Source organism: Lactuca virosa, chromosome 6, assembly GCF_052849685.1.
Source record: "Lactuca virosa cultivar CGN04683 chromosome 6, Lactuca_virosa_CGN04683_v6, whole genome shotgun sequence".
In the NCBI taxonomy this organism is placed as follows: Eukaryota; Viridiplantae; Streptophyta; class Magnoliopsida; order Asterales; family Asteraceae; genus Lactuca; species Lactuca virosa.
Genome location: NC_136431.1, coordinates 247,442,522 through 247,453,891, shown reverse-complemented (window position 1 = coordinate 247,453,891; position 11,370 = coordinate 247,442,522). Strand labels below are relative to the sequence as shown.

The 11,370-nt window shown below is 36.1% G+C and overlaps 1 non-coding gene across 1 annotated transcript; it reads left to right on the top strand.

Moving 5' to 3' along the window:
- The first annotated feature begins 3,992 nt into the window (after positions 1-3,992).
- Positions 3,993-4,100, top strand: LOC145123185 (small nucleolar RNA R71). The gene has a single exon (XR_013715056.1). It is a non-coding gene; the product is annotated as a small nucleolar RNA R71 (small nucleolar RNA).
- The last annotated feature ends 7,270 nt before the right edge of the window (positions 4,101-11,370 follow it).

Here is an 11,370-nt window from a genome sequence, read left to right as displayed (position 1 = left end):
TATTGTGCAACATGTTCTTCAGGATCCATGGTCCCATTATAAGGCTTCATGTTGGGAGTTTGGAAGTGCTTTGGGACCTCATTGTCAGCGATTGCAGGAGAAAATCTTGAGATCATGTGGCTTGTTGGAGAGACTTCTGGTATAGGATGGACTATTCCAGGTACACTTGACATCATTTGTCATAGCTGTTGAAGTTTTTTGGCCATGAGTAAGCTTATTCATGCATCAACATCCATAGAGTTAGTAGTAAAGATATTATCATTGACGAAGTTACCAGGATCCTTATTATTGGGAGTGACGAAGGTTTTGTTGGGATCCTGGGTTGTACGGGCTTGCTCTCTTGCATTTACGCCCCAAGTGGGAATAGAGGTCGGTATCGAAGATCCTATGTCGCGGCGGTTTGCTGAAGATCCCGTGTTGTCGAAGTTTAGGATCTTGGGCTGCAAGATCGAGGGTGCTGCTTCTTGAGGCTTGTGGATCTCTGCCCTCATTCTTTCTGCTTCCTTGAGTATTATCCTATTATCCTCTTATTGTTGAGTCACTTTTCGTTCCAGTCTTTTCATCATAGAGAGGATTTCATTATTGGAAATCAGCACAGGAGGATCCTGAAATCCTTGGGTAGCGACCGAAGAAGTGTTTTTCTTCGGTGCCTTAGAGGCTTTCTTTGGATCTCCCCCTGAGGATAGAGGAAGTTTTTTAGAGGACATGGTAGGAATGTAGGAAGAGTATAAGGTCAATTGGGTAGACATGATTCCCGAATTATTATGAACACCACGACCCCACGGTGGGCGCCAAATTGTTTTGGTCAAAAATCGACTAAGCAGAATTCAACCAAATTGTATGAAAGGTTGTGATGTTCGTAGTAAATCAAGTATAAAATGATGATCAAAGTGACACAATTGAGTTACAAGGAAAGCCCTTGACCCTTGATAGGATCTCCGGCATAAAACCTTGGGAGGTGATAATTATCATCTGCCTTGATGTTTTATTTAATATCAAAAGTTGATTTACAGAGATTATTATGTAAATGCAAGCACAAGTATCTTAGGTGAGCTTAATGTGTATGTAGTTTGCTAGTTACATGTGTTATTTATAGTCTAATGCTAATAACAAGAAGTCCGATAATTCTGGGATCCTCCAGAATCAGCATATGAACGCTATTTGACTTTGTATTCTGGGTCTTTTGCCTGGTTGAGATGACTCTCCATTGAGAATGGGTCTTTGTTGACTCGTTCTGCACATGTGAGAAAAATAAAGAGAATATAGTCATTACAAATTTTAGAAATATTAGTGGTAATAGTCAGGATCCCGGGATATGTTTAAGGATCCTGAGGCTTCAAAAGTATTTAAGGATCTTGAATATGATTCAAGGATCCTGCCCCTAACAATACTTAAACAATTAAAGAAGATAAAAAATAAAGAGGGAAAATGGAAAAGACTCATTGGGGTAGTAGTGGTGAGATCAAATTTTGAAACTTGTGTGGATAACATCTTGTATAATGGCTGGAAACAATACTTTTGGACTCTTTTTTCATCGATGTAAATGTGTCGGATTAAAATAAACCAAATAACCATCTCGAAAAAGTGCACTAGACATGGACCACGACATGGAGATGGTGGTCACGTTGTGGGGTTAGGTCTGGAAGATTATTGATCGCGATAAACTTAAACGCCATGGCATGGCAGTGATGGTCACGTCATGGTGACTTTATAGAAGGTCATTTGGAGCCAAAATATAATGCATCTTTACTTCTCAATGGCGAAAGACCAATCTCGACCTTTTCTTTATGTAAAATTCTTTAAAACTCTTATCTTCATTTTGTAGGCACCCCACACTTATTCAAAAATATGGTCTTTAATTGTAATATTCTAAAATCTCTCGGCTTTTTTTTAATTAAGCTCCTTCACTGGTTCACTTTCTTTCAAAACTACAAAATAAGATCAAAAGGCTAGAGAAACACATCATTATTCGGTTAAACTAAAATAAAACTAACAAAGACTAAAAAGAAATCAAAATGAAAATAAAATGCAAACTCTTAAAACATCGGGTTTCGTCCTGAGAAGCGCTTCATTTTGAGAAGTCGTGAGTCGGACTCCTTCCCACTCTATGTTGTTGTTGGTGGGAGTGGGTTCTCCCGCTGCTCCTTGTGTTCCTTTCACTTTCTCTTGTATGATTGTACCCTTCGTATGTATGCCTTCTTCGAGTTTTCTTTCTTCTTTGTGTTGGCGCTTTCTTCGTACTTGGGTTTCAATCCTTTATTTTTCCCTTTTATCTTTTTATTCCCCTTCTCTTCTTCTTTATGATCTTCTTTGTCTACCTCCATCTTGGAAATTATTGGATCCTCTAATTCCTTACCCATATCCTCGACATTTATCTCCCTCTTATCACCTGAATCGCCTTCTTCTTCGTCACTTGCCTCTTCCACTTGAGCCTTAGGTGCAGTAAATGTGAACACTTCAAACGTCATAGGAATTGAAGCGTTTAGCTTGGAACACTTTATTTCTTCCACTTGACGCTTCTCCCAAGCTTTCAACTCTTCCTCCATCAATTTCTTAATCTCATCAAGCTCGTTAAGATTTTCTTCTTCAAAACCATTTACCCTTAACACTTCATCTCTTGGCTTGGCATAACTCACTTTTTTATTCATTTCAAAAGTTATTTTTTCATCTTCTACATGAAGTGTGAGATTTGAGTCATGGATGTCGACGAGGACGATTGATTAAATGATCTGTCATTCGAAGTGTCATCCTTGTGCTTTGTAGTTTTGGTAGATCGAACTTCTCGTAAAAAGAATATGGCATGAGATTGATGTTAGCCCCCGAATCGGCTAAAGCATTTATGGAAGTGGGATTGCCAAATTCACAAGGTAGAGTTAATCGTCTCGTATCTCCCATATTAATTGGAAATACTACAATGATTGCAGTTGAGAATAACTCATTAAGCACAATAGTGGATGCTTCTACCAAATCTTTTCGGTTAGTCATCACATCCTTAGCGAATTTGGGAATTTTAGCCATGGACTTTAAAATGGAGCATTTATCAAGAGAGATAGTACTTGTTCCATGAACTTCTTCTATTCTGGCTCTAGAATATGCTTAAGGGATCGGGATGGAAATGGCAAAGGAGACTAGTAAGATTTTAAAAACGATGAGTTTTTATTCTACAATGCCCACGGCGTGGCCTGGTCAGCACATCATGGGCACTGGGCTGACAGTTTTTCTTTTGCTCCTTCATGCTCAACTTTGTACAGCTGTGGATCGAGTTTTTCGGTATCTGTATATATAGCCATAACATGAGGTTGTGGTTTTGGATTAGGATTTTTAAGAGGTAACATCTCGTTAACAAGTGTAGTCAATTGCCCAAGTTGAGTCTCAATGTTCTTAATGGAAGCTTGATGATTTCTTATGGAAACATCAGTAGCATCATGTTTGTCCCCACTTGAGTGAACCTATTAAGCATTGACTCAAATTTCATCTTCTTCTCGGGTGGTGGTTGTTCTTTTTGGTAGAATCCTCGACCGGTTTGCCTATACTTCTCGTCCTTCTGTTTCTTGTATTCCTTGTAAGGCAACCACTCCTTTCTTCGGTTTTCTCCAATCCTCATCATATTTGTCCCCACTTGAGTAACATACTTGGGCCATTTGCTTCCCATTCTCATCTAGATCACAATCTTTGGTCAAATGACGCCCATTGCAGTTTTCACATCCAACTCGTATGGCATGAATTGATTGGCCCATTTTTGTCATTTGTCGATCCATGTTTTCTAATTTTTCCATTATTGCACCCCCAAGTTCTCGTTCCCTCCATTGTTATTTCTTCTTGTAGCATCTTCTCGTGGATTATGATATTCTCTTGAGTATTTTGAAAACTCTTCAATTAACTCTTTAATTGTGGACAGATTCTTCTTGGTCATTGGCCCTTGAGAATCTAGAAGTTGCCTCATTGTAACATTATTCCCATCATAGAAAATAGACACCTCTTGTTGCACGTTCAAGTCGTGTTGAGGGCAATTTCTAAGTATACCTTTGTACCTCTTCCAAGCTTCGTATAAGGATTCGCCGATTTCTTTTTTGGAAGTTGGCTATTTTCTTCTTTAACTTTGAGATCTTTGAAGGAGGACTAAATTGCTCAATAAACACCTCTTTAGTATTTCCCCATGATCGAATAACTACAGGTGCGAGTGACTTCAACCAAATTTTTGCATCTTCAGTAAGTGTTACTAAAACCTCATCTCTAGTAACATTTAGAACATTGAAGTAGTTAGAAATGTCCAAAACTTCATCAATGTTCTTGAAATCATCTTCATGGTCCTTCCCAAAGAACGGAAAGCATAGCAAGAATATGACCCTTGAGTTCAAAGTTGGCGGTTGCTGAAATTTCGGTGGCACAAGACCCAGACCGTTATCGTTTCACAACCTCTTCTTATACTCCTCCGTCGTCATATCTGCAATTTCCTCTATATCCTATATTCACTCTTTATGTTGTCCTCTGAAACATCTTCGTTTTATGGCTCATATCCTATTCTCTTTGCGTTGGAGTTCTTTCAAAGCTTTCAAATTTATCAAATTCAAAGGTGCTAGTTTACTCGTCGATTTTCTTGTCTTTCTTCTTGTGGAAAGCCGATTCAGGATCTTCAGGTGGTGGAACTATGGGAGTTCTAGATCCTCTGGTCATACATCACTGAAATAAAAACAAAACAAAACAAAAACACATAAAACGAATAAAAAATACTAAAGTAAAAATTGACTGTAATGTGACCATAACGTAGCCAAGATGCCCACGACATGGCTGCTAATCAGACAGAAAAATAACTTTTTGCGGTTTTTACCCCACAAATAGGATTGAATAACTAAAAGCAATTAAACTAAAAATCAAATATGTCGTTCCTTGGCAACGGCACCAAAAACTTGATGTGCACAAAAGTACCTACTAGTTTTAAATTTATAACCTAACAAAACTTTAACTAACTATGCACTTATAGGCAATGTACCTAGTCAAATTATAGAATAGTTTAGGTAAGTCGGGTGTTGAACACAGGGAATGAAATTTAATTAATAAAATAGCTACTTCTATTAAACTGAGAAAACAAACTTTAAATGGGGGTTTTTACTAATTTTGCAAGATCAGAAGAACTTAATTCAAATTACCATCAAATTAACAGCTAAGCAACCAAAGAAAACAAATTTACTTCAAGATTAAAGAGTACTTATGTTCAGTTCCGATTTTCCCCTCTCCTATGGTTGGTTTATAGTGGATGGATTATACTGATTACCAATTTGTTAACTACTTATTATGATCAAATACCTAGATATGCCAATTTATGAATTACCATGCAATGATCAAGCACAAGTTAAACACAAAATCGATATAAGCACACATTGGACTATGAATGATAAATCTAATAGTTACTTTCTTATGATCAAGTTAAGCAACAAAGCACAAATTAAGATTAATTATGCTCTCTAACACAGTTAAAGTTACTAGCTTTAATTACCTAATCTAAGATGTGATTAATCCTAGCTCTACAATTTAATGATCATAAATCACTAGGTAAATAAGTTCATGCAAATAGAATGATCATCTATTACACTAAACTCATATCAAGGCATTCAAAGACTAGATCTAAAACATGATAGGGTTTTAATTTCCAGAAATAAGTAAAATCAATAGTAATCATCCAATAAATTGAAATCAACACATATGATTCAGGTTTATCTTCACCAACCATTAGTTTAAGGTTTTTAGCCTCTCATCATAACAGAAAAACACACTAAATCAATGCAATTTAAACTAGTCATAAATAATTCTTAGCAAACAAAATAGATCTATGTAGATTTCTTCTAGATTTATTCAACTCTTGAGCTCCAAGCGATTTCTGATCTTCCCTAGGTTTTCCAGAGGGTTTTAGTCGCAATCCCTCTCTGAAAATCGGCCAAAAGTCTCAATTTAACCTAATGTCTGAATATATATAGTTTCCATAATTTTGACTCCAACGCCATGGCAAATAGGCTCCACGGCCTGGCGACTTGGTTCCTCACGTATTCTCCAAATTAGCTCAATGGTCGCGAATCTTTCAATTGTCATGGTGTGGGATATATTGACTACATCATGGGCTTCAGACTTCATGCCTTCCTTGTCTTTTATTGTCTTAGCCCACTCTTTCCTGCTTCCAGCTCCTCGTTTGCTTCTTTTTCATCCCGAGCATGTCTTTGCTACTACAAAACATATTTCAAACATAATAAGTACCTTATGTACCAAAATAAGCATAATTGTAGCTAAAAGTATTAAGATAATGTGTGAAATATATGAATAAATATGCACATATCAAGGTATGTATGAGATGAACCATACTTGTGGAAATATTATGCTAACCAAATGATCAGACGATGTGTTGAACAACATGAGGTATCTTATATCTTAGCATTTTGTCACTCTTATGCTTGTGGAGGACATTTTGATCCTCAAAGAACTGCAAGGAAAGTCTTAAAGAGTGGCTTTTACTGGCCAAGTATCTTCCATGACTCTTATGTTTTTTGTGCAAGTTGTGATAAGTGTCAAAAGATGGGTTCTTTAAGATCAAAGAATCAAATGTCCCTTAACCCCATTTTAGTTTGTGAGATTTTTGATGTGTGGGGAATTGATTTCATGGGTCCTTTCCCATCATCTTTGGGTTTTACTTACATTCTTTTGGTTGTGGATTATGTATCTATGTGGGTGGAAGCTAAAGCCACTCGTACTAACAATTCAAAAATTATCATATATTTTGTGAATGCTAACATTTAATCTAGATTTGGAGTTTCAAAGCCTTAATCAGTGTTCGTGTTTCACACTTTTTCAATAGGATGCTTGGAAGTATTTTGAAGAAGTATGGTGTTACTAATAACGTTGTTAGGGTGCAAAGTCACGTTTGGATGTGTTTGTGTTTGCCCTCTTGTATTGTGTAATGAGTTGTGTTTCCTATAAATAGGAAGTGAGTGACACTCATTAATGTAATGATCATTTTGGAGTTTTAGACTAGAGAGAAATTTTACAAAACCCACTTTGTATGTTCTTTCTAGATCTAATCAGAGCTTAACCCAAATTTATTTACTCCATGTGTTCATGATTTGTATGATGATTCACTAGATCTTTCATATTCCGTATTTGTCATCATAATCAACACCACTACAATTGCTATCAGAGCGGATGTTCTTGATTTGATCAAGAATTGATCCATCATGGCATTCTAGATTTGGTGATTCTTCATTTGATTTTTGATCTTCGTGTTTTAGAGAGTTTGGATTCTAGAAATCGAATTCATCTTTGGTTCTATTCATAATTCGATTTTCGTCACTAGAATTCAAGTGATTTTGCTTTCTCTCTCTAGAAAACCCATTCAAAATTACTTTCTCTCTCTAGAAAAATCCAAGTTTTTGTGATCATGGTGTATTTGGCTTATGATTCTTGGGTTGTAATCATTGAAGATGTCAAATACAAAGTCAACGAAAATCAATTATATGGATTATTGTTAAAAGGTGGGTTGATTTCATGGAATACTTTGGTTTCATATGGAGGTTTGAAGGATAATCATGAAAGATTGATATTTCAACCACTTTCGAAGATTGAATGCTTGTTTGCAATTTCCATACTCATGTTAGCTAGTAGTGAAAATCAACACAATGAAAAAGAAAGAAGTTTGTTTAACAGGAGATATACTTCTCTTATTGAATACCCAAATGATCTTCATGATCTTAAAGTTGTTGAAGGTGTTCTTGATGTTCAATAAAAAGGAATTCAAGTTGATTCTCATGAAAATGAAAAAGTTTTTTGCTCGATTGGAGTTCAAACTGATGATATTTTGTGGTCTTGTGATTCGTTTGAAGAAATGATTCCTTATCGAAAGCCGGTAATCCAAGAAATTCGTAAGTATCAAACTCCAAAAGATTTGATCCAAACTTGTAAAGTTGAAGTTGTGGAAAGTGGGTTTGTTCATGAAATCAAATCTTCAAGATGCAAAAAGGTGAGGAAGAAAAAGAAGAAGAAGATTAAACGTAAAAATAAGCGTGTTTACTCACAAAAATCGTCAAATGTTGTGAAGCCGAAATCCGTGAAGCAAATTTGGGTTTCAAAGCAACAATCCTCAAGTGTTTCATTGAATTTGAAGTCAAAACCCAAAAGTGTTGATGGTTCTTATGAAGATGTTCTTGGATCGTTGAAGAACTCGAAGAACACGAAGAACGAGTTGTACAACACGCATCGTGGGTGGTACAATGTTCAAATTGGAGATTTTCTCATACCAACAAAAGACCCAAGATCTTCTAAATTTGATTTGTTCGTTGCAAATGGAACTCGGATCATCAAAAAGGTATCTCAAATTCTCAAATGGATTCCAAAACGTCCATGATTTCGATTCATATTTTGCGTTTTTCATTTTTGATCGATTTGTCTCATTGGATCAAATCCATTTCAACCACATTGATTGACCCAATTATTATTTTTAGATCAAACACAAAATCAAAATTATACTCTTACAATTTCTTTTTAAATCTGAAATCATTTTTTTTTCCGGAAATGTTACTGTTCGTATGATATCATTTTTCGAAGCCCAACCCTAAACACCTTTTTGTTACTATTCATCCTATTCAATTGAGCCCAAATCGTATTCTACTTACTGTTTCTTTAGTCCAATTCATTTTGCTTGGTATTGTTCATGCTTGAGCCCAACAATTCAATAAATCCATTTGATAATAGAGTCAATCTTGCACGATTCTGAAAAAGTCATATGTTCGTCATCGCATTCCACGTTTGTACATTCTGATAATAGAAGATTGTTCATCTGATGTGTTTTTGTTTTCGGTTCTTCATTCTCAATAATCAATCAATGTTATTAGTGATTTTAAACGTGTGAATCATTTTGATTTAATTTGTTCAATCATAAATCGATGATGATCAAGTTATACATAAGGAATCGAAAAGTGGATCTTTGATTGTGATGATAGAATCGATGTTGCTTCAAAATCAATTTTGATTATTGAGTAAATCTAATCGAGAAATTTGAAGATTTTTTCAACGAATGAAGAGCACTCAAGAACAGATGAATGAAAAGTCAAAAACAAGAAAAGTCAAAATTGATGTTCGTTAAGAAGATTGATGATGTTTTGAATATATTTGGGTTTGTGAATCAAAAGGTTTAGTATCGAAGTTCAGTGATTGAGTTTAACTGAAGCGAGTCGACATGTTTGTGTTATTGATGACGAACACTGCTTATGGTCTGTTAAAGAAAAGCGAAGTGTTTATAGTTAATATTGATATCGAATGGGAGTGTGATAACGAATGATTTTGAGGATTCAATTTGAAGGGTCACGGTGATATCGATGATGGTTGATTTTGGTGTATTGGTCGATACTTTGGTGGAAATCGACTTGATTTGGGGTCGACTGATTTTGAAGTCAACAGGGAAGATGAAATTGAGATTGAGAACGAAGGCTTTGAAATCAATTGAATTGTCGATTGATGATATTGGAGTCAATAGTCGAAGCCTTTGAGATCGGTTTTGATGTTTTGGTTTGTATGTCTAATTGGTTTGATAATGTTTGTTCAATGTCGATGGTTTCTGTATGCGAAGACAGTTTGGATTCAATGGTCGATGACTTGGATTGATAATTTCAAAGGCAAAGAGTTTGTTTACGAAAAGCTGTACTTGATTAGTTAACGAAGCCTTGAGAATTGATGTCAAGTGACGAAGAGTATAGAGGTCGTTGATATCGATTTATGGTTTGGGTTTACAGTCGTATGGTTGGTCTAAGTCGACGTGCGAAGGGTCAATTTGTTAAAAAAAACGACGGGTTGTTTTGGTAAGGATATCGATGGCTAGTTGAATTTAAAGCGAAGAAGAGGTCGATGGTCGATGGTCGATGGATGGTCGAAGGGTTGGAAAACGAGAACTGGATATCGAATAACGAAGGGTTGGAGATGTGGATTTTTTATTTTGACTTTTCTTGGTCAAACTCACCATTCGTGTTATCAGTGAATTGAAGTGAAGAAGAAATGAACTATTTTCGAATCTCACCCCTGAAGTTTCTAAGAAATGGCAAATCATAACCAGATTTGACATTAGCGTAAAAAGTTGTGAAGAAGGCAGAATTTCTCCTTTAGCCCCTGCAGTTTCGAAATGTTGGCAGAAATTACCCAACTTCGAAATTAGGCTAACAATTCTGAGAAATGGACAATTTTACAAGTTCAGTCCTTGCAGTTTATGCGAATTTATACTTTATGCCTAGTTTCACAAATGGGATAGAGTTTTAGTTTCACAAATGGGATAGAGTTTTGCATCTTAAGCTGTTTTTGGCGCAACGGGTCCCTACAGAATTCTAAAAGTGGCAGTTTTTACCCGGATTTTGGAAATTCTTGCAACTCTCACCCAAAAGTCGAGAATTTCACAAATTTGGAAATTTTCCGAGGCTTTTTCGTGATTGTTTTTACATGCAAGTTTTTCGAGGTTTCATTTTTGGCACACATCAAGGGAGAGTTATGTGAAGATTATTCTCCGGGCGCTTCTCACCCTTAATGGGTTTTATAATCATTTTTTTATTATAATAAGGGGGAGAATGAAAAGTAGGTATTCGAAGCTTCGGACGGGTATTCATTTGCAGATTTGAAGACCAGTATCATTTCGAGGGGGAGTTTGGTCTTGATCGCGCGATCTTGTTGGATATTGAAGCCAGGACATCCAATCCTAACTTTGAGGGGGAGAATGTTAGGGTGCAAAGTCACGTTTGGATGTGTTTGTGCTTACCCTCTTGTATTGTGTAATGAGTTGTCTTTCCTATAAATAGGAAGTGAGTGACACTCATTAATGTAATGATCATTTTGGAGTGTTAGACTAGAGAGAGAAATTGTACAAAACCCACTTTGTATGTTCTTTCTAGATCTAATGAGAGCTTAACTCAGATTTATTTACTCCATGTGTTCATGATTTGTATGATGATTCACTGGATCTTTCATATTCCTCATTTGTCATCATAATCAACACCACTACAAAAGTCTCCATGCCATACCACCCAAAAACGAATAGACAAGTTGAAGTGAGCAATCAACAAATCAAGGTTATTTTGCAGAAGACTGTGAATACAACAAGAAATATTGGAGTAATCGCCTCAATGATGCTTTGTGGGCATACCGCACTGCATTCAAGACTCCAATTGGAATGTTTGCATATCATATTGTTTTGGGGAAGCCATGTCGATTACCCGTGTAGTTGTAACATAGAACTTATTGGGCGGTCAAGCAATTCAATATGGAAATAGATGATTCGGGAAAGAATAAGAAGCTTGACATACAAGAACTTGAAGAGATCCACAATGAAGCATATGAGAATGAAGTATTTTACAA